The following is a 26,865-nucleotide window of genomic DNA, read 5'->3' as shown; positions in this document are numbered from 1 at the left end:
TCACATTCCTTCCACAAGCAGCATCCCAGCATCCACTGTGACTGAAGTGGAGGGGGCCTAGCTGGCCCCGCCCCGTGCCCCGCCCCCCACAAGTGAACCCTGGCCCACAGCACAGAAGCCTGCTGTCAGGCATGGGGACCAGTGCCTCTGGAAAGCTAGATGGTCCAGGCAGTTGTCCAGCAGCAGAGATCATCTTGGAGATGACCATTTGTCTGTTTTCCAAAGCCAATGACAGCCCAGCTTAGGAGGAAACCTTTGCCCAAATATCCTAAAAGCCTTTTCAAACTCTGCAAACCACAACCCACAAACCAATTCTGATTTGCCATCTTTTGTATTTGTTTTGTACTGGTCCTGGGGCTTGAACTCAGGTCTAGGTGCTGTCCCTGAGGGTTTGCGCTCAAGGCTAGTGCCCTACCACTGTGAGACACAGCTCCATTTCTGGCTTTTTGGCTAACTGGAGAAGAAAGTCTCATGGATTTTCGTGCCCAGGCTGGCTTTGAATGTCCATGCTCAGATCTCAGCCTCCTGAGTAGCTAGGGTTCCTGGCATGAGCCTGTCTTGCCATTCGGTTTTCGTTTTGTCATTGTTGTTACACTGCTTTTTTCTTACTTCATTTTTATTTTCTTTAAGTAGTTGTACAAAGGGGTTTCCCATTTGCCACATCCAGTTGATAAGTACATTGCATTTCAATCAGTGTCACCGTCTTCAGCACTTTCTTCCAACCTCCACTTCAACCCTCCCTTGATGGTCTCAGTTTCATAAGATATGCATTAAGTATTATGACTGTTCCCCCCCCCAATTTTTCTCCCTATTCCTCCCCCTTCTCCTAGCCCCTCCCCTTTCCAAGTGCCAGTTTTCTGGTATCCATTTATCAGACTGTAGTTAGCCTTTTCCCTGCACAAACCATACTTTGGTTAATGTTTGTGTACACTTGCATACATTTCAGATGCATTTTTTGTGTGTGTGTATATATATATATATATATATATATATATATATATATAAATTAGATGTAGCTTCCACATAAAAGAAAAAAAAAGGTGCCCTTTGCCAGACACAGTTCACATAACATCATTTTTTTTTCCAGGTCCATCTGCCAGTGATTTAATATCATTGTTCCTATTAGATATGTAAAATTCCATTGTGTGTACTCTCCCTCCATATATATACATATATACACAGATATACATACATATATATACATATATACATACATAAATCACATTTTCTTGACCCATTTGTCTATTGCGGGGCTTCTGGCCTGTTTCCATACGTTGGCTTGGTAACAGTGAATATAGTGGTACTTTGTTGTATCCCGATTTGTAATGTGTATAGTGCGTGTGTGCGTGTGCCAGTCCTGGAGCTTGAACTTAGAGCCTGGCTGCTGTCCTTGAGCTTTAGTGCTCAAGCTAGTGCTCTACCACTTGAGCCATAGCTCTACTTCCAGTTTTTGCTGGTTAAGTGGTGATAACGTTTCTTTCTGGGCTGGCTTTAAACCTCGATCTTCAGATTTCCTGAGTAGCTGGGATTACAAGTATGAGGCGCCAGTGCCCAGCTGTACATGAAATTTCATGGAAACATAGACATACCCATTTATTTATGCAGTGCCTGTGGCTGCATGGGTAGAGTTGCTATGGAGACTGTGGTACTTAGAAAGCTTAAATATCTTTACTACCTGCTCCTTAGAAAAAGCTTCTTAACTCTTGTCTGAACTACATTTGGAAATAAGTTAAATTGTCATGTGGGTATAGCTTAGTGGGAGAGCATATGTGGGAGGCCCTGGATTCTATTCCCTGCACCACAAGAAAAAAAAGGAAAACAAGTAGTTTGTGTGGACCTTGATACAATAGAGTGACATTAAGTAAAAAGAATGAATTTTCCACTTCACAAAGCTAGACAGGTTATCACCATGCCTTTCTAGAATAAGCTGCCATTTGATGACGAGGGCAAATTGAGTGAAATCGAAATGGATAGATAAAGGGCAGACAATTTATTTACAATATTCAGATGCATTGGGTGAATGGAAATCTCTTTCTTATAACTTGAAAAAAAGTAAGCTAGATGGAGTTGAGAGCCAGTAGCTCATGCCTGAAATCCTAGATACTCAGAAAGCTGACATCTAATGATTGTGGTTAGACATAGGTCTGAAGATGCAGGTTCAAAGCCAGCCCAGGCTGCAAAGTCCATGAGACTCTCCAAATCGCCAGCAAAAAACCTATGACTCTATAGACATGTTTTATTACATTGATTAATTTGTATCTATGATATACAAACCCTTGGCCTAATTTTGATTATGTTCTAAAAATTAAGAGCCTGTGATTGTATATAGAGATTCCCTTCTCGAATTCTTGTTTGTTAAACACGTCACTTGAAATATGATGTAAAAAAATCAATGTTAATAAATTCTTTAATAAAAAAAAAAGCTAGAAGGGGAGCTATGGTACAAGTGGTGGAAGACCAGCTTTCAGCAAAAAAAGAAAGAAAAAAAAAGCCAAGGGTCAGAGGCAGGTGATGAGTTCAAGTCCCAGTGCTGGTATGCATACATGTGTATATGTGCAAACAGACACACATTGGTATGGGGAGTCTGCCACCCCATGATCGTGAGCTAGAGGTGTGTGTATGACCCTTCCAGTTCCAGAATGTGAGTATATGGTGTGTTTGCACTAACTCTTAACCCCAATGAGAACCATGAGCAGGAGAAGGGAGAGCTGTGGCCCAGAGGAGAGGCTCCCCTCCAAAGGCCACTGCTGGTAGGTGAGAAGGTGGCCTGGGGCTTTGGACTGTCCAAATTCATGAACAGATGTGTGTGTGTGTGTGTGTGTGTGTGTGTGTGTGTGTCCTGGGGCTTGAACTCAGGGCCTGGGCACTGTCCCTGAGGCACTCTTAAGAGCCACAGCACCACTTCTGGCTTTTTCTGTATATGTGGTACTGAGGAATTGAACTCAGAGCTTCATGCATGCTAGGCAAGTACTCTACCACTGGGCCACCTTCCCAGCCCTCACTCTTTTCTTTATGTGGCATCCCCTGGCAGGGCCACTTCCACGGTGGCCTCACCCCCTGTACCCTCTGTTAGGTTTCTTGCAACATGGCTGAGGATGGTTGCGCCATTCACTCTGGGTAGCTTTTTCTGAAGATGAAGGGGCAGCTGCTGAGCTTCTTAGGGTGTAGGCCTACAGTTACCAGCGTCACCAGCCCCTAGGCTGCCCTTGTGGTTCACATGGCGTGACTGGCGCATCCATCCATCCATCCATCCATCCACTCACCTACTTATCCACACACACGCACTCATCTAACATCTACCTGACCATCCTTCTTTCTTTGTCCCATCTCACCTTATTGACCTAGGGCTAGTCTCTTCTTTTTTTTCCTTTTTCCTGACCTTAGTGGTTTTCCCTACTCTGGTTTGGCCTATGGTTAGCTGGAGTACTAATGTGTGTTACTTGCTTGGCACCTAGTGGGATCACATAGGCAATATTATTTGAGGAAGAGATGCAGCAGGAAAACTCTCTCTCTCTCTCTCTCTCTCTCTCTCTCTCTCTCTCTCTCTCTCTCTCTCTCACACACACACACACACACACACACACACACACACACACACACACACACAATGTATAATCAGGAATTAAAAATGTGTGAAACCAACCAGGTTTATGTAAGACTCCTTTCTCCAATTATCCACTAAAAAATGCCAGAAGTGGAGTTATGGCTCAGCTGGTCCAGTGCTATCCTTGAGCAAAAAGCAAAGCCCACGGACAGCACCCAGGCCACGAATTGATTCAAGCCCCATTACAGGCACCAAGAAAAAAAAAAGTGGGGCTGGGAATTTAGTGGTAGAGTGCTTGCCTAACATTCACCAGACCTGGGTTTGATTCCTCGGTACCACATACATAGAAAAAAGCCAGAAATGGTGCTTTGGCACAATTGGTAGAACTCTAGCTTTGAGAAAGCCCAAGGACAGTGCTCAGGCCCTGAGTGCAAGGCCTAGGAATGACCAAAAAAAAAAAAAAAAAACCCAAAACAAAAAAAGTGTGAAATGACTACAAGGTCCTGCATTCCTGTTTGAGGAACTGCCCTGGGATTTGCTTTCAAAAGCCACTTTGAAGAGTTGAGTATCCCAAAATACATCTGAACGGCTCAGTGGAGATGCTTACCCTCTATAATAGGCTCATTTGAAAAAAACAAGCACTCCAGCAATGGCCACAGCAATGTTTTCTTTTAAATCTTGCTTCCCAAATGTCAGACTTGGCTTTGGCAGTTGCATCCCGCAGAGGGGGGGTGGCGGCTCCCCTCAGAGGACATGCTCCCCACTCCCGAGTTGCTAGCTCCAGCCTGCCAGTCCTCCCCCCCTCCAGCCTCGCTGAGCCTGCAGTGACTAAGTGGTTGTGCCCGGCGCTCTGTTTGAAAACGACTTGGCATCCCCCAAGTCTTCATTTTTTCTTTCTGTTATTCTCTTAATAACTCTGCCTCCTTACAAGTCCTGAAGCTTTCTTTGCTGACCTGCAACGTGCCTACCCAAGGCCCCAGCCGGTGTTTTTAGGGGAGTTGGTGGGGAGGGAGGCAGATCAGCCTTGCTGTTGTTAATCTCCCTTTGAATGAAGCCAACCCCCTGGGAAAACCTCTTTGCAGCTCTCAAGTGTGTAGGCCTCCCCCTTTCATTGCATTTTTCAGCTCTCAGTCTCTGCCTTCCAGCCAGGCTCTATCTCTGGGTGTCCCCCACCCCCACCACCCCTGCTCCAGGAGCTGGGAGCTGGGATCTGATGGGGGCTGAGGGGTGAGGGAATCCCAGTTTATCCAAAGGCCACAGCCAGGATTAGGAGCAGCTTGGAAAAAGAACTTCGTATTAAGAGCCTTGTGGGGGGGGGGGAGAGGGGGAGGGCAGTGTTTGCTCATGCGCCAGGCCCTATTTACACCCCCTCCAAACAAAAATTATAAAGAGTGCTGGAGGCGTGGCTCAAGTGCTAGAGCACGTGCCAAACTCCAACCCACTAATGCCAAAACTAAACAAGAACAACAAAGGTAAGGACTGTCCTGCCAGCTGGGTGCCCGTGGCAATCTCCAGTAACCCTAGATACTTAGTAGGCTGAAATCTGAAGATTAGGGTTCAAAAGCCAGCCTGGACAGGAAAGTCTATGAGACTCTTATCGCCAATTAACCAGTAAAAATCTGGAAGTAGAGCTGTGGCCCAGGTGATAGGGTACCAGCATTGAGCAGAAAAAGGCAAGGGATAGCACCCTAGTACTAGCACAAACCGTGTCTTAACAGAGCCTCTGCCTCTGAAATATATGAGGAAAAACATAGTTCTCTAATTTGTGTATACAACATATAAACACATCTTCCTTGAAATTACAAAATGAGCTCACGATAATAAAGCCAGAGTTACCGGGTACTGATGGTTCACGCCTGAAATCCTAGCTGCTCAGGAGGCTGAGATCTGAGGGTTCATTTTTTGAAGCAAACCAAAGCGGAATAGTCTCTGTGAGACTCATCTCCAATTATCCACTCAAAAAACCAGAAGTGGAGCTGTGGCTCAAAGTGGTAGAGTGCTAGCCTTGAACAAAAAAAGAAAAGATCAGAGGACTGGGACATTGGCCTAGTGCTAGAGTGCTTACCTAGCATGCTCGAAGACCAGGGTTCAATTCCTCAGTACCACATACATAGAAAAGCCGGAAATGGTGCTGTGGCTCAAGTGGTAGAGCATTAGCCTTGAGGAAAAGCCCAAGAACAGTGCTAAGGTCCTGAGTTCAGTCCCCAGGTTGGACAAAAAAAAAAATCAGGCCCTGAATTCAAGTCCCACCACCAACAGTAAAATAAAAGCTAAAGTCTTAGGAGGCTGAGACCTAATGGAGTGCAGTTTGAGACCAGCCAGGAAGGTTTGTTAGATTCTATCTCCAAAATAACCAGCAAAAAGCAGGGCTTGAAATGTGGCTTAGGTGGTGGAGTACTAGCCCTGTATGTGCAAGGCCATGAGTTCAAATCCCAGTACTGGCAAACAAAGTCTCTGGACATTAATTTTGCCCAGTTCTTGCCTTCCACCGTTCCACCCGGGTAGAGAATGAATGGCGAGGGAGAGAATGATATTGCCCTAGGTAATATCTTGTGGCATGTATCTTCATGTGAGCATCAAGTCCTTCAGTCTAAATGCTCAGCTTTCGTCCTTCCTTTTCTACCATACCCTGCTTATGGTAATGACGGTGAATCTGATCATTCCTTTACTCACTAGGATTCCAGTGTTTTGCTACAAGTAAGGCTGCAGAGAAAAATCCCTTCACACAGTTGTGGTGGTCACATGTCTCCTGTGGGGTGCACAGGAAAGAATGGAGTCTGTGCATCCCAGGGTGTTAAAATGTAGAATGATTTGGTCTCCGTGTGTGTGTGTGTGTGTGTGTGTGTGTGTGTGCACGTGCGCTGGTGCAGGGTCTTGAACTCAGGGACTGAGCGCTGATGCTTAGCGTTTCCACTTGAGTCACACCTCCACTTCTGGTTTTTTACTGGGTAACTGAAGATAAGAGTCTCATGATTCATAAGAGACTCCTAAGAGTGCTGGATCCCAGCCTTCTGAGTGGCTAGAATGCACTGTAACCGTATCGTTTTAGTTTTAATAACTAGCACTTGTGCTACCTCTCCGAGTCATTATCCAAGTACTCCCCTCCCATCAAAAGAATATACCCAAGTCTTTAGGCCACCGGGGGCTGGTGGTTTCCCGCTTCAAGCACTAATACACAGGTTGTGCTAACCGGTCCTTTATCATCAACTCATTTAATCCTGGCAATGAAGCAACCGGCGCGAGAGCCTCCAGCGTTCTCTGCAGAGCGTGGAACGAATGCGCCCCATTTAGATGGAACTTGAGGCGAGTGCGTGTGAGTGAGTGTGAGTGTGAGATGCGCCCAGTCACCAGGGTCCCTGCGGATCCGCGCCAGCCTGCCACGAACTCTTCCCCGTGCGGCGTGCGGCGCGCGGCCCAGGTGAGCGGGGTCCCGGGTGGTCTGGCCGCCGCCCGGTGCCCGGGGGCCGCGGAGGAGGGGCCCGGCCTGGGCTGCCGCGCCGCCTGGCGGCCGCTCGGGACACCGCAGCAGAGCGTCGGGACGAGTCGCGGGGCCGTGGGGAGGGCGCGGCGAGTGCGCGCGGGGAGCCGGCGCGGGGCCGCCCGGCGCGCCGAGGCGCGGAGATAAAAGCGGGCGGCCGGCGCGCTCTCTGCGCTCTCCAGCCGGTCAGCCGGGGCCCCCGGCCGCCCCGCCCCGGCCGCCCGCGCCGCCCCGCGCTCTGCGGGCGGGAAGCGGCCATGGGGCTGTGCTGCTGCAAGGGCTGGCGAGGACACCTGCGAGCGCCCCCAGGTAACCCGCGCACGTGCGCCCCGGCCCCCCGCGCGGGTCCCCCGTGTCCCCAGCGTGGGCTGCACCTGCCTCGGGGAGGGGTGGCGCCGGCGGGGGCTCCCCGGGATTGCCTCACTTGGGAAGGGGGGGATCCCCTAGCCCGGAGCGCGAGTCCTCCGGGCTCCTCTGGCTTGGGGCGGGGGAGAGGATCGGGCTTTTCGGGGCGCCGGGGAAGCGGGGCTCGGGGGAGGCGCTGCGCACGGGCGCTGCGGGTCCGCCAAGTCCACGGCCGGAGCGGGGACCCGGGCTCTGCCTCCCGCCCGTCGGCAGTGGAGCGCGCGGGGCTCGCGTGGTCTCCGAGGGGGAGACGCTGTTCCCCGCTTCTCCCGACCTCCTCCGGGTGGTGGCTGAGACCGGAGCCCCGGCTCCAGAGTTTCCCGAAGTGGCCCGCCGAGCCCGCGGCCGGGCAGCGTGGAGAGCCCAACGCCGGCGGCCGAGCGCCCCGGCCCGGCCGCCTCCCGCCTCCCCGGCCCGCGCCGCCTGCGCCGCCTGCGCCGCCGCTTAGCCCTCGCTTCACCGAAAACGCCCGCCTTGGCTTTGGAGAGACACACTTATGAAGTGCTTTGGTGTTGTCTGTGCATGCTGCTCGCTGGGCTTGAACTTGGGGCCTTGCGCTCTGGCTGAGCTTTCTTGATTCCTCCCAGCTGGGACTCCACATTGGCGTTGCCGCTGGGTTAATTCAAGAGCGGAGTCTCCTCCTGGACTTTTCTGCCTGGAGAGCCAGAGTGGCTGGGATTACAGGTGTGAGCCATTTGTGTCCTTTGCCTTTACTCCAGCAGGCTCGCCCGCAGGGGTGCTCAGCTGCCCCGTGGCCTCTGGGAAGGGACCTGGAAGCCACCAGTTTCAAGAGTGCCCCAAGCAACACTCATGACCAGCCGGACCTGGGAAGCCTCAGGTCAAGGCCAGCGCCATTAGTGAGAGAACTGGTTCTGTTCTCTCTGCAGACTGTGGAGGCACAAACGTGGCTAGGACTTAGCAAAAGTGATCAAGATGCCACAGGTGTCCAAGTTTGTACTAATGATTTGAGGTAATGTCATATATAACCATGAGATAAAAAAGACCTAACAGGGCACAGGCCAAGATAAGTGTTTGTGATGCAGTCTTTGCGGCACCAGAACCAAATGGGATTTTCGAGGAATGGCTTGTGTCTTTTTACTTTCCTGTGGTAACAGTTTTCTTAGTGCTGGTCTGGGGCTTGAACTCAGGTCCTGGGTGCTGTTTCTTAGCTTTTTTATTCAAGACTGGTGCTTTATCACTTGAGCCACAGCTTTGCTGGCTTTTTGTTCATTCATCAGACCTAGGAGTTTATGGGCTTTCCTGCTCAGGCTGGCCTTGAACTGTGATCCTTAGATTTGCTTTTCAAATGTCCTGGGGCCACATACATGGAAGGTGGGGCTGAGGCCAGGCAGCCAGGGCAATAGTGGGGTTCCAGGGCTTTCGGCAGGGCCGAGTCCGGAGCAGAAATGATTGGGCCGTGGTGGGGGGAGGGAGGGAGGGACTGGAGCTGGATGAGAGTCTTGATGTTTTCTGACCCCCACTTCAGTAAACAAGGCCTGGATGAGCTAGTGTCTCAGGGACTGGCGTGTGCTTAGTAAGCACCCCAGAAGAGCCAGAGGCCTTTCTTTCTGCTAGTTTAACATCCAGGCCCGCACTCACCTGGGTGAAAAGCAGACCTGACCTTTCACCTCCTGCCTGCCACAAGTGTTAGCTAGCCTCAGCGACTGAGCACCCCAGAAGGATTTGTAGCCCTAGAAGTGAGGAGGGCTGGTCAAGTCCAGGGTGAGAAGAATGCACTGTATTCTAGAGGCCCACCAGAGGCTGGTAGAGGGAGGACGGACTTCCAGGAGGCTGGTGTGGGAGTGCATGACTCGAGCAGTGCCAGTGTTCTGTTTCTTTGTGCATGTATCTACCAGTCTTCGGGCTTGGACTCAGGGATGCTGTCCTTGAGCTTTTTTGCTTTTCCACTGGAGACATTTTTTTGATGGTCTCACAGACTTTATCTGCCCCAGGTGGTTTCGAATCACAGTCTTCAGATCTCAGCCTCTTTGGTAGCTAGGATTACAGGCGTGACCTAATGTCGCCCAATGACTTCTGGTGTTTTGGTGGTTAATTGGAACATTTCATAGGTTTTCCTGTTTGCCCTGGCTTCAAAACTGAGATCTTTAGTTCTTAGCCTTCTGACTAAGTAGGTGGAAAGGTGTCGGCCACTGGCGCCCAGCTCCTTCATGGATGTGTTAGAACCAAAGCATTTATAAGGGCAGCATATTTTAGCATCCTGTCCATGTGTGAAAGGGCCCTTGATGAAGATTCTGCCTTTGGAGTGAGAAGCTAGGATTGCAGGCGTGAGCCTCGGCACCTGGCTCTGAACTCCTAGATGATCTCTACATCCTCTTCTGGAAAATGTGTCCAGACACAAGAGGGACGCCTGAGGCCAGCAGGCTGGTGCACTGTGGCCTTCCCCGGTTATGCGGGGGGCTGCACCACCCCCTCTATCCTCTGCAGGGTCTCTCCCTTCCCCTAGCTCTGCCCACTCAGCTCTCAGTGCCCCTGCTGATGTCCTGGGCCAGAGCTTGAGCAGTGCCCTCAGTCTTAAAGCAGGACTTTGTGGACGTGTGTGTGTTGGTACTGGGGCTTGAACTTGGGGCCTAGGTGCTGTCTGCTTTTTCAGCTCAAGGCTGCTGCTCTACCACCTGAACCACAGCGCCGCCTCTGGACTGGCTTAGAAAGCCTGTGATCCACAGATGGCAGTCTCCTATCCATCACTATGTGTTTTATATATAAAGCCATCATGCCCTCTCCTCTCAGCTGACTGTGCTGGTAAAGCAGGGAAGGCCAGGTGTTGTGATGCTCACTGCTGGCAGGGTTGATGGAGGCTGGGGGTGGGCATGGCAGGTGGGCAGCTCCTGTGTCTGACTTCCAGGCAGAAGAGAGCTGAAGGGCTAAGCCTTGTAGCTTGGGGGATGGAAGCCTCCCTTCCTGCGCTTGGCTTTGCACCGGCCTCTGATTCTGAGAATTGTCTTCTTCCCTTACCTCTTCCCCATTATGTTGCGGGCAGCAGCCCTGAGGCTTCCTCAAAATTCGAACCTCTGTATCTCCTCCCCCACCCTCTCCACCCCCCAATAAGCCACCAAGGGTTTTTAGAAAGCCAGTGATAGGCTTAGCCCTTCCTTGTCCTAGCTGGATTACCACGAGAAGCCTCCATTTCCTCTTCATCTAGAAAGAAGGAAATAGTAAGACTATTTGACCCTCAGAGGATCCTTTGGGGAAACTGGTGGGGGTCCCAGGGTGGGGATCTGCTTGGATCACTGAGCTCAATGTCTGGCTGAAGCCAGGTCAAGAGTGCGCAAGCCCGGGAGCAGCCTTGCCACAGGGCTGGGAGGCAGGTGGGTTTGACCAGCCTGCCGTCTGCTCTGCTGACCTTCAGGTTTGGGCTCTTAGGGCTCCTAAGAAGAGCCAGTGCTAGGAAGGTTGACCTTCAAGACCCCTGGCCACTGGGACTCACGCCTCCCAGACCACTTCAGAGTCCTGAATTGTTGACAGGGGCCGTGGAGGACTTGCCTACCTCGTTAGTCGGGAGGTTCTTGCACCTGCCAGGGATATCCTCTACCATGAATCACATCACCCCTAAAATCACTTTTTCCCAGTAACTGCACCTGACTCCATTGCTAAAACAAGTCCTGCCTGGTTTTATAGCTTTTGAGTGCCTCTTCGGCCCAACACCCATCACTGGGTGTGTGTGTCATGGGACTTGAACTCTGGGACTGGGTGCTGTCCCTGAGCTCTTCAACTCAAGGTTAGTACCCTACCCCTTTGAGCCACAGTGCCACTTCTGGGTTTCCTGCTGGTTAATTGGCCATAAGAATCTCAGAACGGGGGCTGGGAGTTTGGCTTAGTGGTAGATTACTTGCCTAGTATGCACGAAGACCCGGGTTCGATTCCTCAGTACCACATACATAGAAAAAAGCCAGAAGTGGTGCTGGGGCTCAAGTGGTAGAGCTCTAGCCTTGAGAAAGTCCAAGGACAGTGCTCAGACCCTGAGCTCAAGCCCAGGACTGGCAAAAAAAAAAAAAAATCTCAGAACGTTTGTGCTGGGGCTGGCTTTGAACTGCAGTCCTCAGATTTCAGCCACCAGAGTAGCTAGGATCCCTACTGCCATCTACATCCCCACACTCTAGAGCAGCTTTCTTGAGATATAATTTACAGATCACAGAATTCATCCATTTAGAGCATGGAATGCAACCATTTTTAGTATAGTCACGGAATTACATAGCCAATACCACAAAGTAACTTGCAACTGTTTTCGCTACCCCAAAAAGAACGCTCATGCCCACTTCCCATTCCTTTTTGTTTTTGGATGTTAGCATTGGGGCTTGAACTTGGAGCTCCATACTTTTGTTTAGCCTTTTGGCTCGAGGTTGGTGCTCTACCACTTGAGCTACGCCTCCACTTCCCAGCATTTTGCTGCTTCATTGGAAATAGTGTTAGGTTTCTGGGCCTCAGCTGGTTTGGAAGGGAGACCCTCCAATCTCAGCTCCTGAGTAGGCACTTCCTGTTTCTGAGAACTCTCCCTTACCCATCCTGCACCACCCTGCAGCTTCTGCAGCCTCCTTGCCGTGGCTCAGGACCTTGTGTGACCAGTTTTCTCACTTAGCATAGAATCATCATGATTCCCAGTGCATTGTTACTTTGTGTTTATTAGGCAGTATTGGGGATTGAATTCAGGGTCTTCCATTTGTTAGATTAGTACTTCACTATGTGAACCATATGTCTAGTCCTTTTTATTTATCCGAGAGGGTTTTGTGTTATTTCTTGGCCAGCCTCAGTATGAGATCCTCCTGACTCCTCCTCCAGCATGTGCCACCACACCAGATAGGATCTCATTTTTACCCAGTCTGGCCTCAAACCTAGTCCTCCTCTTTCTCAAGTAGCTAGGAACAGGTGTGCTTGCCTCCACACCCAGCGACTTCATTCCTTTTTATGGCAGAATGGTATTCCGTAGTGTGAGGGGACCATGTTCTGTTTGTTCTTCAGCTGACTTCAGCTGTCTTTATATGCAAGGAATATTTGTTATAGGTCTGTTTTCTTGCAGTAATCTTTGTTATCAGAGAACTGTTGAGTGCATAATAGGAATTGAGAACTGTTCCTTTTCTATTTTTTGTACGTTTTAGTAACACTTGATGTTATTTTTTGTTTTTGTGCTAGTATTGGAGTCTAAAATCAGGGCTTGAGTACCATCCTAGAGCTTGTTTTCCTCAAGGTTCACTTTTTGTGTGCGTTTGGGTCATGGGGCTTGAACTTGGCCTGGGCGTTGTCCCTGAGCTCAATCCCCACTTCCCATTTTCTAGAGGTTCATTGGAGATGAGAATCTCAGGTCCTTTTGTGCCCGGGCTGACTTTGAACCTTGATCCTCAGATCTCGGCCGCCAGCATAGCTATGGTTACAGGCGTGAGCCACTGTGCTTGGCTTCAAGGTGAACATTTTACCATTTGAGCCACAGCTTCACTTCTCGCCGTTTGGTGGCTAACTAGAATTGAGTCTTGTGGATTTTTCTGCCCTCACTGGCTTTGAACTATCATCCTCACATCCCAGCCTCCTGAGTAGCTAGGATGACACAAATGAACCACCAGCTCCCAGCCTTATATTGTGTTTTATGTTGAACTGTATTCATGTGAATCTGGGTGTTCCTTTGTTGCTCATCCCCCCTGCAGATCTGCTAGGGGAGAGAATAGAATAGTCATAGGTTTCTTTTTTTTTTTTTGGTTTGTTTGTTTTTATTTGTTTTTGGACTGGGAAGATCTTAATGTCTTAATTTCTGCTTCATTTCTTTTTTTCTTCTCTTTTTTTTTTTTTTTTTTGCCAGTCTCAGGGCTTGAACTCAGGGCCTGAGAATTGTCCTTTTCTCAAGGCTACAGCTCTACCATTTGAGCCTCAGCACCACTTCCAGTTTTTTCTATGTACATGGTACCTAGGAATTAAACCCAGAACTGTGTGCATGCTAGGCAAGCACTCTACCACTAGGCCGAACTCCCAGCCTCTGCTTTTTTTTTTTTTTTTTTTTTTGTGGGTCCTGGGGCTTGAACTCTGCCTGGGCGCTGTCCCTGAGCTCTTCAGCTCAAGACTACCACCCTACCCTTGAGCCAAGCCCCACTTCCCGTTTTCTAGAGGTTAATTGGAGATAGGAGTCTCTGGTTGGACACTTTTTTTTTCTCTCAAAGCTAGCTCTCTATCACTTGAGCTACAGCACCACTTCCAATTTTTTCTGCATATGTGGTACTGGGGAATGGAACCCAGGGCTTGGTGCATGCAAGGCTAGCACTTGACCACTAGATATGTTCTCCACCCCTCTGCTTCAGTTCTGAAGGATGATTTTTGTTGGATATAGAATTGTTGGTAACTTTTCCTTCTTTTCATTACTTTGAAATGTACTCCCGCCCTTTTCAGACTTCCATGGAATCTGATGAGAGCTCACTTGGTTTTTGTGTTTTTTGTTTTGTTTGGTGTGGGCACAGTGGCTTGAACTTGGAGTCAGGCTGCTAAAGGCTAGCACTCTACCACTTGACTCGCACCTCTATTTCTAGTTTTTTGGTGGTTAATTGGTGTTAAGAGTCTCACAGACTTTCCTGCCTGGGCTGGGTTCAAACTGTGATCCTCAGATCTCAGCCTCCTGAGTAGCTAGGATTATAGACTTGAGCCATGGTCTCCTGGTTGGTTGCTTTCCCCGACTCCACCTCGCACATGAGCCAGACTTGCCTGTTTCTTTGAATGTTGTGATCTTGGTTTATAAAATGGGGGGGGGGTCATTGGGGGTCATATTATGACCCTCAGGTTACTTCACCTTGTGAATCTCCAGGACTCTGCCAGAGCTTCCTGAAAGTACGCTGTGAACATCTCCCTCTTCATATCTTACTGTTAAGCTTGGCCAGCCCTTATATGTCCCAGCTGGTACTGCAGCTGAAACACTGAGGAATTATTGCTGGCTCCTTCCAAGAGATACCCTGGAAATGGTTTTCCCCAAAGAGTGTGCTAAGTGGCTTGTGACAGCCCTTCCTCCACCAGGGGCTTTCTATTCCCCACCCTCATGCATGGCAGAGGAGCTCACATTATGACTAGATGTGTGTGCGGGGGGGGTGGGGGTGGGAGGTGGGCACTGGGGCTTGAACTCCGTGCCTGGGCACTGTCCCCACTGTCCCTTAGCTTTTTTTTTCTCTCCAGATCAGTGCCACAGTTCTACTTCAGGCTTTCTGGTGGTTAATTGAAGGTGAGAGTTTCATGGATTCTCCTGTCTGGGCTGGCTTTGTGCTCAGCCATGCTTGACATGATCACATTTACAACCTGTCCAGCATTATGTACCAAGCACTTTCTTTATATATGAGGATGTAGAGTTGCTCTTGTTTTTAAATACATTCTGCTATTAGTGTTTTCATGAGAGAGGAGGAAACTGAGGGATGCCCACCACACTGTCTCCTCCCCCTCCCCCACCCCAAGTTATTTCATGGACTCAGCTCAGAATGCTTGATGCCAAAGGCCTGGGCTTCCCTAGTCACATCCAGTTTGGGTGGGGTCAGAGGTCAGGTGCCGACCATCAGCTTCTCCTTTGTGGCTTCCGTCTGCCAGGTTCCTTTCTGAGAACACATCACACAGAGGGCCTGTCCTTGTCCAAGTTCCCTGGGGAACTGTGCCTGGGGTCCCTTCAGATCTGCTCAAATGGAGGGCCGGGCAGAGCGTAGAAGGGGCTGTGTGCCCCTGGCCAGCTCTGCAGGCGGGCACCAGCCGGCAAGGCCCAACAACTCAGTGACACACCCCGGGACATCTCCTTTTCTCCCCTTCACCTTGCCACACACACATCCGGTACTGGGGCTTGAGGGCAGGCCCTGGGAATTGTCTCCATTGTTGTTTCTTTTCTTCAAGGTTGGTGCTTTGCCACCTGAACCACAGTTCTGCTTCTGGCTTTTTGGTAGTTCCTTGGAGATAAGTCTCATGGACGTTCCTGCCCAGCCTGGCTTTGGACTCTGATCCCCAGTCTTCAGATCTCGGCCTCCTACGTAGTTAGCCAGGTGCTGGTGGCTGGCGGCTCACACCTATAATCCTCAATCCTGGATTACCTGGCCACGCCCTGTCTCTTATGACCAGCAGGCCTGGTCATTGATGATGTCACAGTGGCCTGTGTCCCGTGGTACTGTCAGGTGTCGAGCACAGGGACAGTGGAGAACCTGGGTGCCTGTCCTCAGCCACTGCACCCCGCAGGCCTTCTCTCACCTGAGATTTAGATGGCGTTCAGCCGGACAGCCAGGCGGTTGGTCCGGAGCTGGAATATCCTCCTCCGCTACTGTCCCAGCGTTCCTGGGGCGCCCCCACACCCCCACTGTCTGTCTCCTGAGTCTTCCGTGCCTGGCTCGGCATGGCCGCCCAGGCTGCTGTGGGGCGTGATGCCTCGCCCCAGCCCCAAGCGCCCAGGGTCCTCCAAAGCCGTGGTGGAAGTCTTCGCGCACACCCCGGGCACACCGCCCGCCAGCGATGGTGCCGAGCCCCTCGACGAGGAGTGAGGACACATCTTCCACACGAGGTCCCTCCACATCCTTGGTCTGCCCCTGAGATTCGGAGGGAGGCAGGGAGAGCCTGGGGTACCTTGTCCCTCTTCCAGGGCTCAGGCCTGTCAGGGACCCCCTTGGGCCCACGTGCAGGGTGCGGGATGGTGGCAGCCTTGAGTCTAGACTCCAGTCCTTGACCCTGTCTCCAGCCTCTGTGACTGGCCGGAGCTCCCTGTGCCTCCACCCCTGTGGCAGGCTGAACAAATGTCCTGTGGCCACCGTGAAGTATCAAGGGCAGGCTGGAGGGACTGGGGTAGGATCCCTGTCCAGCACCAGCTTTGCCTTGACAATGCCAGAACTTTCTAATCCAGTGAGGCCTTGCCTGCCCCCAGCCCTCCCCTCCCCTCCTGCACCATAGCTGCTGTGTCCTCAAACCCACAGGCCCAGGGGAGCCCACGGTTTCCTGGACACCCCCTAGCCTGGGCTTGGAATCTTCCAGATGAGGTGTTTTCTCTTTAATTCCATCTTTTACTTTTACTTACGCCAGTACTGGGACTTGAACGCACGGTCTGGGTGTTGTCCCTTAGCTTTTTTTTCTTCAAGGCAGACACGGTACCACTTGAACCACACCCCCACTTCTGCTTCTTTTTTGGTGGTCAGTTGGTGATAAAGTGCCATGAACTTTCCTGCTCTGGCTGGCTTTGACTCGGGATAATCAGACCGCAGCCTCCCTCCTGAGTAACTGGGTGTGGGTAGAAGTTAGCACTCTACCACTTGAGACGAGGCTCCGACTTTGGACTTTTGTTGTTGTTGTTTTTGGTACTTTTAGTGAAGATGAATCTCAGCCCTTCCTGGCCAGGCTAGCTCTGACACAATCCTCAGATCTCAGCCCCTGAGTAGCTATGATTACAGACCCAGCACCCACAACCAAGTGTTTTCTGAGTGTCACCGTGTGAGCCTCCCACATCACCCCCAGCTTGGCTGTCAAGGGCCAAGATTTAGAGACTTAGAGAAATGAATAACTTAAAAAATGCCAGGCCACCCAGGGGCCCCGGACAGCTGCCTTCCCACCTAGCTCTACTGACTCCAAAATCTGTTCTTTTCTCTTTCCTTCAGCTGTCTTCCAAGTCTCTGGAATAGATTCTTCTAGAAAGATTGCAATTAATGGTCCTTGACTTCTAGGACAATGAGTCTTTGAGATTCTTCTGGCTACCTAATAAAGTGATTTTTTAATGAGGAACATCCTTCCTTCCGTCCTGCACCCCCCTCTCCTCTGAGTCATGAGACATCTTCAGAGCCTGGACACCCCTGGAAATGTGGAGTGATGGCACAGAAAGGGGGCCACAGGCCTTCCCATTATTCAGAGAGGCCAGGGAGCTGCTCCCAATAAAGTCTCCGGAGCCACTGGAAAGGCTGGGGTGAGATGGGGGAGGAATGGGACTGTGAGTCTCAAATGGGCTGGGGTCATTCCGCATCCTGCCCCTGTGGGCCTCCATTGTCCCGGCCAGTGCTCCCCAGCAGCCGCCCTCCCCAGTCAACATTTACATCCCGGCTCCCAGGCCCATTCTGAGCCAGTGCTATTTGTAGAATTTTCTTAAAATACCACAACAGCAGCATTCACAGAGCGGCAGCGGGGCCAGAACAAAGCGTCGCTGTGCCCACTCCCGTTCTGGCCTCTGCCTGGGGGACAGTGCAGTTCCTGCCATCACTGACCACGGTACTGGAGCCCCCTGTTCTGTGTGCTCCTAGATGAAGCCCTGGGGTCCACGGTAGACGCTGCTGCCCCCCTCCACCCCTCCCAGGCTAGTCTGGAGCACGCCAGGGGATTGGGGACCACAAAATGGCGTGTGTGTGTCTTGGAGGCACAGCTTCCCCTTTATCCTTTGCCCTGGCACCGGACCTCCCCCGGGGCTGGACCCAGGTGGGAAGGCCTTTAGCATGTAGGACCAAAGCCTTGGCCCCGCCTGGCTGTGTGTCTTCTGCTATCCCATTTCATCGTTGACGGGCAGTATTCCCTCCTCAGTCTTAGGAGTGGCTCTGTGTCTGTACTGGGGCCTGAACTCAGGATCTAGGCATTGTCCTTGAGCTGCTTCACTCAACACAGTGCTCTAACACTTGAGCCACTGCTCCACTTTGGCTTTTTGCTTAATAGTCTCGCAGGCTTTCTTTCCCAGGACTGGCTTCAAACTATGATTCTCAGCTCAGACCCCTTGGGGTAGCTAGATTGACAGGTGTGAGCCACGGGCAGAAGGGGCATCTGGAATGATGGGTGTCAGACGATGTCCCCATTGGTGGGGTGTATGATGGCTCTGGGGACAGCTGAGCCCCGGTGAGCTGATGGGATGCAGTGTTCTCTGCTGTTGAACATCTCGGAGCTCTTGTGTGAATGGGTGGCATACCCACTGGTTCCTAACAGACCCTTCCTCGGGGCTGCCTGCCTGGACATGCTGTGCCCTTACAGGACGCTGAGTATCTGGGTACCCCAGCCCGATGCCCATCTGTGCCAGTGGTTGGATGACATTTTAGGTACTTGGTCTCCATTGGACCTACCCATGTCTCGGCATAGAAAAACATTCCTGGACTGGGGAGTGTTGCCCAGTGGTAGTGAGCTTGCCTAGCCTGCATGAAGCCCTGGGTTCCATTCCTCACTACCACATACACAGAAAAAGCCAAAAATGGTGCTGTGGCTCAAGTGGTAGAGCACTAGCCTTGAGGAAAGGTCAAGGACAGTGCTTGGGCCCCAAGTGCCAGCCCCAGAACTGGCCAAAACAAAAAGAAATTCCTCCTGAAGGAAGTGAGCACTGTAACTGGCTGCTGAGACAAGAGCCTGGCGTGCGGCTGGGATTGGCTGCAGTACCTGTTGGGACCCCTGTGCTTTTTCCTTCCAGGCTAACTCTCTACCACACGAGCCCTATCTCCACTTCCAGCTTTTTGTTGGTTAATTGGGCTCATAGACTTTCTTGCCTATTCTGGCTTCAAACCTTGATTCTCAGCTTCCTGAAGAGAGAGAATTCTAGGTGTGAGCCATTAGCACCCAGCAACCAACCCTCATTTCTTTTTGTGTGTGTGCCCATCCTGGGTTCTGAACTCGAGTGTGGGTGCTGTCCCTGAGTTTTAATCCTCAAGGCTAATACTTTGTTAGCTGAGCCACAGCTCCACTTCTGGCTTGTTAGTGGTCAGTTGGAGATGAGAGTCTCAGACTATCCTGCCTGGCCTGTCTTTGAACCATGATCTCAGCCTCCTGACTAGCCGATGGCGTTTTTAACGGTTTGATCTATCAGCTGTGAACTTTGGATTCAGAGAGCCAGGAATGTGGGTAAAATAAAGTAAGGGTGTCCCGAGAGAGGCCCTGAGGGGCCTGTACCTAGTGTCCCCTTTACTTGACGTGACTCCCAGGCCCATGGTTGGGTGAGACTGGCAGGTGAGTAAGTTCTGAGAGAAGAGAGTTGCTTAAATACCTCTGTGTGGGAACAGTGAGCTCTCACCCAGCTTGGTTGTCTGTGGCTGCAAGTTCTAACTCTTACATGAGCATGGTGGGGTGGGGTAGACGGTGCAGAGCCTTGGCACAAGGTCCTTTTGCAGAACAGTTTGCTTGCAGCCTGGACTGAGGAGACCTGTGAGGCTTTGAGTGGGAGCCCCGCTGAAGGGGGACAATGCTGGGCTGAGAGGGAAGCAAAAAAAAAAAAAAATCTCAGCTCTAGGCCTTTTGCTGGGAGATGAGCAAAGGTGGAAGGGTGCGACCTGCCTCAAGGGTGAAGGTGAGAGCAGCTAGACAGGTTCATATCAGCACTAGTGTGAAAGATTGCCTACAGGGAGCGCTGGGTTCCCTTAGGCTGCATCGTGAATGGCTGTCTTTTGGACTAGTGCTAGAGAGTTGAGTTGGATAATTGAACACATCAAACTTCCATCTTGACACTAGCAAGAAGACTTTTCTTAGCTGGTTGTACACTTAGCCTCTAGAGACGGGACGACTTACAGAAATAGTGTTTTTTGTTTAAAGCACTCAACAGCAGGCTGGTTGATAGCTCACACTTATAATCCCAGCTACTGAGATCTGAAGATCACAGTTGGAAGCCAGACCAGGCAGAAAGGTCCATGGAACTCTTGAATTAACCAGCAAAAAAGCTAGAAGTGGAGTTGTGGCTCAGCCTGGAGCAGATCCAGGTGGTAGATCCACCTGGAGCAGAAAAAGCTAGGGAAGATTGCCCTGATCCTGAGTTCAAATGTGTGTATATGTGCATGTGCACGCCTGCATGCTCACACCCCCACCCCAAAAACAAAACACAAAACCAGAGAGTTTGGGTGGGAAAGAATGCATAGGGCCTAAGGTATAGCCTACAGGTTCCTTACAGTTGCTTACATCTGGCTTGACCATAGAACCAGCTGCAGTGAGAGATGGGTTGGGGGCCCTTCACATCAGGAGGTCATCCATAGCTAGGGAGAGGCGAGGGCAGAGGAGCCCCTAGGCCTGGCCTCTGTCACCTCTGCTGTGTGACATACCACTAGCCCCTAGGCCCAGCTCCAGCAGAACTGGCCTGTCCAGTTGCTGCCTCCGTGCAGTCCCCTGGCCTGCCCTCCTCCCCACCTGGGGCTGCTGGGGAAGTAGGCCAAGTCAAGGAGAAACCATGTCATACCCTGTCATTTCCTCTCTACCCCTCCCAAGTGTGCGGGGAAGAGCTGGGAATGGCCAGCTGTTCCCTCCCCACCCATGCAAGTTTCTGGAGGTTCCTTGGTGCTTGGGGAAGGGACTTCCTGCCTGTACTTTGTTGCCTGGGCTGGCTTTGAACCATGGCCCTCAGATCTTCCTGGGTTTGGGCCTAGGAACCACTGCCATCTCCATAAAAAAAGAAGGGGGGTGGGCAAAAGGACAAACTTGAATCTCTACAACCTCCTGGTCCTGGATTATTGAAGGTCAGGATTGCGGGGGCTATCATTCAGGTAGCCCTGAGATGCTTGGTAAAGGCCAAGACTACCTTTTTTTTTTATGCCTTCAGTCATGGGGCTTGAACTTGGGGCCAGGATAATATTCCCTGAGCTTTTTTGCTGAAGGCTGGTGCTCTACCACTTTGAGCCACAGCTCTATTTCCAGTTTTCTGGTGGTTAATTGGAGATAGTCTCACAGACTTTCCTGCCCCAGCTAGCTTCAAACTTAGACTGGATCCTCAGATCTCTGCCTCCTTAGTAGCTAGGATTACAGGTGTGAGCCACCAGCCCTCGGCCCTGCATCGTTGCGGTGTCACCAATTGCCAGTACAGTGCCTGTAGTTCAAGAATCTTGCCAACATAGTGTCAGGCACTGCCAGCTGGGGACAAACCAGAGCTCTCTTGTCGGGTACCTGGGGATGCACACGCAGGTGGCTGGCTGGATGCTGGTGTCCATGGAAATCCAGCCCAGCCTCCTGGGGTGATGGACAGACAGCCCCAACTTTATACCCATTGCCTCTCCTAAGAGCAGGCTGGAGGTCTGGGGGCAAAGGGAGTCCTGAGCAGGGAGAAGCCAGAGTGTGGGACTTAGGGGCAGGGTCTGGGCTATGGTTCTAAGCTGCTGGGCCAATTCCATGGCTGGGGAGCAGTTAGAGGATGGGAGGGAGCAAACACCACCAGCATTTTAAAAATTGGATGCCTACAATCATAGTCTCTGTTTACTGAGTCTTACACATAGTTGCTGAAGACAAGGATGAATCAGGGTGTAGTGGCAACTGGGGTGCCCTCTCCTCCCACAAGCAGGACCCCTCTGCCTATCTGGGCTCCCCTTACCCCAGACTGATCTATGTGTGTGGACCCCTCTCAATCACTGCACTCCTTTCCTAGTATCCTTCCCCATCCAAGGGTTTGGGGTTTATATTTTGTATGTGTCAGTACTGGGGCTTGAACTTGGGATCAGCTGACCATGTGTTATTTTACTCAAGGCCGGTACTCTACCACTTGAGTCACACCTCCACTTCCAGCTTTTTGCTAGTTAATTTTAAGTATCTCATGGATTTTTCCTAGGCTGGTTTTGAATCCCGATTCTCAGATCTCAGCTTCCCCAGTAACTAGGATTACAATGGCAACCAATGTTCAGCTTGCAGCTTCAACTCTTCTTTCTCCCCAGGCCCCGGACAGACCATAATGCCCTGCTGACTGTGGCTCTCCAGTGGCTTAGTGGTAGCAAGGGTAGTGGCATGGTTGTCATGGTGACAGCAGCAGCAGAGGGCATCCTTCATCTCTCTGCCATCAGTTTTTGTCCCCCAGCACGTGGCTCCATGTCTGGTATGTGACAGACCTTCTGTAATTCCTTGTGGAGAGGAGAAAGGGAGAAGGAAACCTTGAGAAGTGTGGAAGGAGTTTTGTTGTTTTCGTTGTTGTTGTCGATCATGGGGCTTGAACTCTGGGCCTGGGCGGTGTCCCTGAGCTCTTCAGCTCAAGGCTACCACCCTACCCCTTGAGCCACAGCCCCGCTTCCTGTTTTTCTAGTGTTAATTGGACATGAGTCTCATGGGCTGGTGTTGAACCAGGTTCCTCAGATCTCAGCCTCCTCCGTAGCTAGGATTACAGATGTGAGCCACTGCGCCCGGCCTTGGAAGGCGTTTTTTAAGAAGCCAAGGGAAAGTAAGGACGTTTGGGTCTCGGAGAATGGTTGTGGAACTCCATGCTGGTGGCTTATGCCTGTAATCCTAGCTACGGAGGAGGCTAAGATCTGAGGAGCACACTTGGCAGCCAGCTGGGACACACAAATCCATGAGACTTATCTTCAACCAATCAGGAAAACCCAGTGCTGGAGGTGTAGCTCAAGTGGGAGAGCACCAGCTGTGAGTGGAAAAGCTAATTGAGAGCGCAAGGCCCTGAGTTAAAGTACTGGCGCGCACACACACTCTCTCTCTCTCTCTCTCTCTCTCTCTCTCTCTCTCTCTCTCTCTCTCTCTCTCTCTCTCTCTCTCTCTCTCTCTCTCTCTCTCTCTCTCACACACTCTCACACACACTCTCACACACTCACAAGACAAGCAGGTAAGCCCACTACCCAAGTGTGTGGGGGCTGGCAGGCACTGTCTGTGCTGTGAGGAGCTCTCCCCTTGAGATCCAGGAGGAGGCTTAGGGAAGCAGTTTTGCAGCAGGGCCTAAAGACCCAGAGAGCCTGTGCTGGGGCTCTGGCCAGGGAAGGGGAAGGTGTGTGTGCCCCCATGTATGGGGTTCCCCAAGCAGTCCCGCCTGGCATTTCCCTGCATGCCCACCCTATACCTTCTGTAAACCTTCCCTGGGAAAAAAAATGACCACTGCCACCCAGCGTTTCCAGGTGCTCTCCTGTCCCCGGGTCAAGGCCACCCACAGATGCTGAAAACCCCACGCCCCAAGACATTTCCTGGGAGAAGCCAATTTCAGATTTCCTAAAACAGTTGTCTAAGCGCAGGGGAGGCCCAGAGAAGCTGGGGGCAACACCCAGATGCCGTTGTCCTTAAGGAGGAAGAGAAACCAAGTCTTGATTCGAGGCTCCTAGGCCCAGAGCCCCGGGCTCACGCCTGCAATCTTAGCTACTTGGTAAGTTGAGATCTGAGGATTGTGGTTCAAAGCCAGCCCTGGCAAGAAAATTCCATGAGACTCCTACCTCCAGTTAACCACCAAAAAAAGCCTAAAGTGGAACTATGTCTTAAGGCTCTGAGTTCAAGTCCAGTACTGGTACCAAAAAAAAAAAAAGGCTCTTATGTCCCTTAAAAAGAAATACACAGTGGGGCCGGGAGTGTGGTGTAGTGCTAGAGTGCTTGCCTAGCATGCAAGAAGCCCTGGCTTTGATTCCTTGATACCACATACACAGAAGAAAACAGAAGTGGGGCTGTGGCTCAAGTGGTAGAGCACTAGCCTTGAGAAAAGCCCAAGGACAATGCTCAGGCCCTGAGTTCAAGCCCCAGAACTGGTAAAAATAAAAAAATACATAAATCTCAGCAGCTGTCTCTGGAGGAGGCAGGGTGAAAAGTGGGGCTTGGTGGACACTGCCATGTTGGGTGTGACCTGACCATGTGGTCACTGAGGGGATGAGGCAGACGGCCGGGGACTCTTGGTTCCTGTCCTATGCTGACCAGCATTGCCTGTGTGTGCGTGTCAATGCATGTGTCAGGGCTGAGGTTTGAACTCGGGACTTGGGCACTGTCCCTTAGCTTTTTCACTCAAGGCGGGTGCTCTGCCATTGGAGCTACACCTCCTTCTTTAGTTTTTTGCTGGCTCACTCAGAGATGAGTCTCATAGACTTTCCAGGCCACCTTTAAGCCTGGGTCCTCAGACCTCAGCAGCATGAGCTACCAGCTCTCAGTGGCAGCTTTTCTTTTGAAGGGGAGGGTGGATGTTTGTCCAGAGAGACAAAGGAGGTGGCAAAGAAAGGGGCCAGCCTCAAACAGGAGGTCTGTCGCTGTGTCCTTGCTGACCAGAACTTAGGACCTGTTATCTACTGAGCCTTCTAGAAGTGTCCCTGTCTGCTGAGACTCCAGGAAGTGTCTTTCGACAGGCCCCTGGTCCAGGCTCCTGACTCCATGCCAGAGGACTGAACTCCATGGCAGGCAGGCAGGCCAGGCATGGGGTAGGGAGGGAGGGGAGAGCTGTGCAGATGATTGATGAAAAGGCTCCATCCGTCCAGGCTGTGCCACTGCCCTGGAGGGGGGTAAACTTGCGGAGCCTTGGCTTCCCTGTCTGTGGAGGATGCTGCCCACCTGAGAGAGTAAAGGGTCTGCCTCAAGAGCCATGTGCAAGTGCCAGGCTCACCTCTGCTTCTACCTGAGCTGCTAAGCCCAGCACCGGGACTCATTTTGCTGACAAAGCAAACATGACTGCACTGGCCAGAGATCCCATGTCCGGGAGCACTCGTGACTTCCGGTGTGTGGATGAGCCGCAGCCAGTCTGGCGAGGGGCACAGGGCTAGGAGCCTGTGTCCCTGGTGTCGATGCTAACTTCTCAAGGCTATCCCAGGTACTTACCACACTCAGGGGTCCAGAATCAAGAGGGAAGCAGCCAGAGGCCCAGACCATTCTAGAATTTCCCCATCTTTCCCCTCCAGCAATCTGCATACCCAGGGCCCACCCCTGTGGGAATCCCAGATCCCACAGGTCCTCCCCTCCCCCTCCCTCTACCCTCAACACCCCCAGCCCTGAGGCCTTGGGAAATACACAGTGCACCCCAGGGGGAGTGCAGTGCAGGCTGCTGCTGTCTCCACCTCTTTGCTGGGCCCCTTCTGTCCCCCTTCTCTCCCACCTGGTGGCTCCCTGAGCCATGCCCTTCTGCCCCACCAAGATTCTGAAGAGGAGCAGGTGTCTGCTTAGGGGTAAGTGGGAAGCCAGGGCTCCAGCAGCTGTGGGGATAGCAGGCTGGCCCTTGGGCAAGGGGGAGGAGGAGGGTGTGCATGGCTTCTAAGGGAGTAGAGAAAGAGATGGAGGGCACGGGGACATAGGCTGGCTCAGCCTTGCCCTTGAAACTCAGTGTGGCTATCCTGCTCATCACACGCGCACACACAGGCAGGTTTTTGGATGTCTGAGGGTGCCAAGTATCCCCCAAACACACACATTTTTGGGGGGCGATATGATAGGATAATGGCTTCTTCAGCATAGCCCTACCACCACCCCAGATGACACCCTCAGAAGGCTTTTCAGTGCCGTGGCAGCCACTGGCCACATGAGGCTGCTGAGTCCCTAGAGCCTAGCTCATCCGAGTCAGGGGGAGCCGTCAGGGTGTGCAAATGTACTTCAGACTCTGCTGCCTTCTTTTTTTTTTTCCCCCAGTCTGAGGCTTAAACTCAGGGATTGGGCACTGTCCTTGGGCTTTCTCAAGGCTAGAACTCTACCACTTGAGCCACAGCACCACGTCCAGCTTTTTCTGTGTATGTGGTATCAAGGAATCGAACCTAGGGCTTTGTGCATGCTAGGCAAGCACTCCACCACTAGGCCACACTCCCACCCTCTTTCTTTTATATAAGTGTGTGTGTGTGTGTGTGTGTGTGTGTGTGTGTGTGTGTGTGTGTGTGTGTGAGAGAGAGAGAGAGAGAGAGAGAGAGAGAGAGAGAGAGAGAGAGAGAGAGAGAGAGTGAGTGTGTGTGTGTGTGTCAGTGTCAATCCTGGGGCCTGAATTCAGGGCCTGGGCATTGTCCCTGAGCTTTAGTGTTCAAGGATAGTGCTCTACCACTTTAAGCCACAGATGGACGCTTGGCTTTTTGGTGATTAATTGGAGATAAGAGTCTCTCATTTATTTTCTTGTCTAGGTTGGCTTTGAACCTCAGATCTTAGCCTCCTGAGTAACTAGGGTTACAAGGCATGGGCCACTGGCATCTGGAAAAATTAATTTTTAATTAATTATAGGTTAAAACTGATTATACTCTCAAAATCCTGAGGTTCCGGAGCATAGCCTAGTGGTAGAGTGCTCACCTCGCATGCACAAAACCCTAGGTTCGAGTCCTCAGTACAACATACATAGAAAAAGCTAGAAGTGGCGCTGTGGCTCAAGTGGCAAAGCGCTAGCCTTGAGCATAAAGTGTCCAAAGACAGTGCCCAGGACCTGAGTTCAAGTCCCAAGACTGGCAAAAAAAAAATTACTGGGATAAAGAAAAGGCAATTAGAGCTGGTAGTGTGGCTTAGTGGTAGAGGGCTTGCCTGCCATGCATGAAGCTCTGGGTTCAATTCCTCAGTACCAGAAGTGGTGCCGTGGTTAAAGTGGTAGAATGCTAACCTTGAGCTAAAACAGCTCGGGCAGTGCCCAGGCCTTGAGTTCAAGCCCCAGGAATGGCAAAAATATTAATAATTATAAAAGTTAATTATTGCTGGAGCTTGGGGTGCTTAATATGTGCAAATCTTTAAGTTCAACCCCCAGAACTGTCATCATTGTTGTAGTATGATGCCTTCATAGTATGTATGTATGTATGTACGTATGCATAGACGTGTACTAGTCCTGGGACTTGAACCCAGAGCCTAATGCTCTGGCTTGTTTTTTTATCCTCCCAAGTCTAGAGTCACACTGCCA

The 26,865-nt window shown here is 51.3% G+C and overlaps 1 protein-coding gene, 1 long non-coding RNA gene and 1 other non-coding gene across 3 annotated transcripts in view; all 3 read left to right on the top strand.

The window, feature by feature from the left end:
- Positions 1-26,865, top strand: part of Arhgap22 (Rho GTPase activating protein 22) — an 84,247-nt gene that overhangs the window by 31,484 nt on the left and 25,898 nt on the right. The window lies entirely within an intron of this gene.
- LOC150054405 (small Cajal body-specific RNA 8) lies at positions 1,895-1,991 on the top strand. The gene has a single exon (XR_016537941.1).
- Positions 15,542-17,138, top strand: LOC150054404 (uncharacterized). The gene is made up of 2 exons (XR_016537865.1): positions 15,542-15,933; positions 17,015-17,138. It is a non-coding gene; the product is annotated as an uncharacterized LOC150054404 (long non-coding RNA).

Source organism: Megascapheus bottae, chromosome 15 (genome assembly GCF_031878675.1).
Source record: "Megascapheus bottae isolate mThoBot1 chromosome 15, mThoBot2.hap1, whole genome shotgun sequence".
In the NCBI taxonomy this organism is placed as follows: Eukaryota; Metazoa; Chordata; class Mammalia; order Rodentia; family Geomyidae; genus Megascapheus; species Megascapheus bottae.
This window is presented reverse-complemented; position numbering and strand designations above follow the sequence as displayed.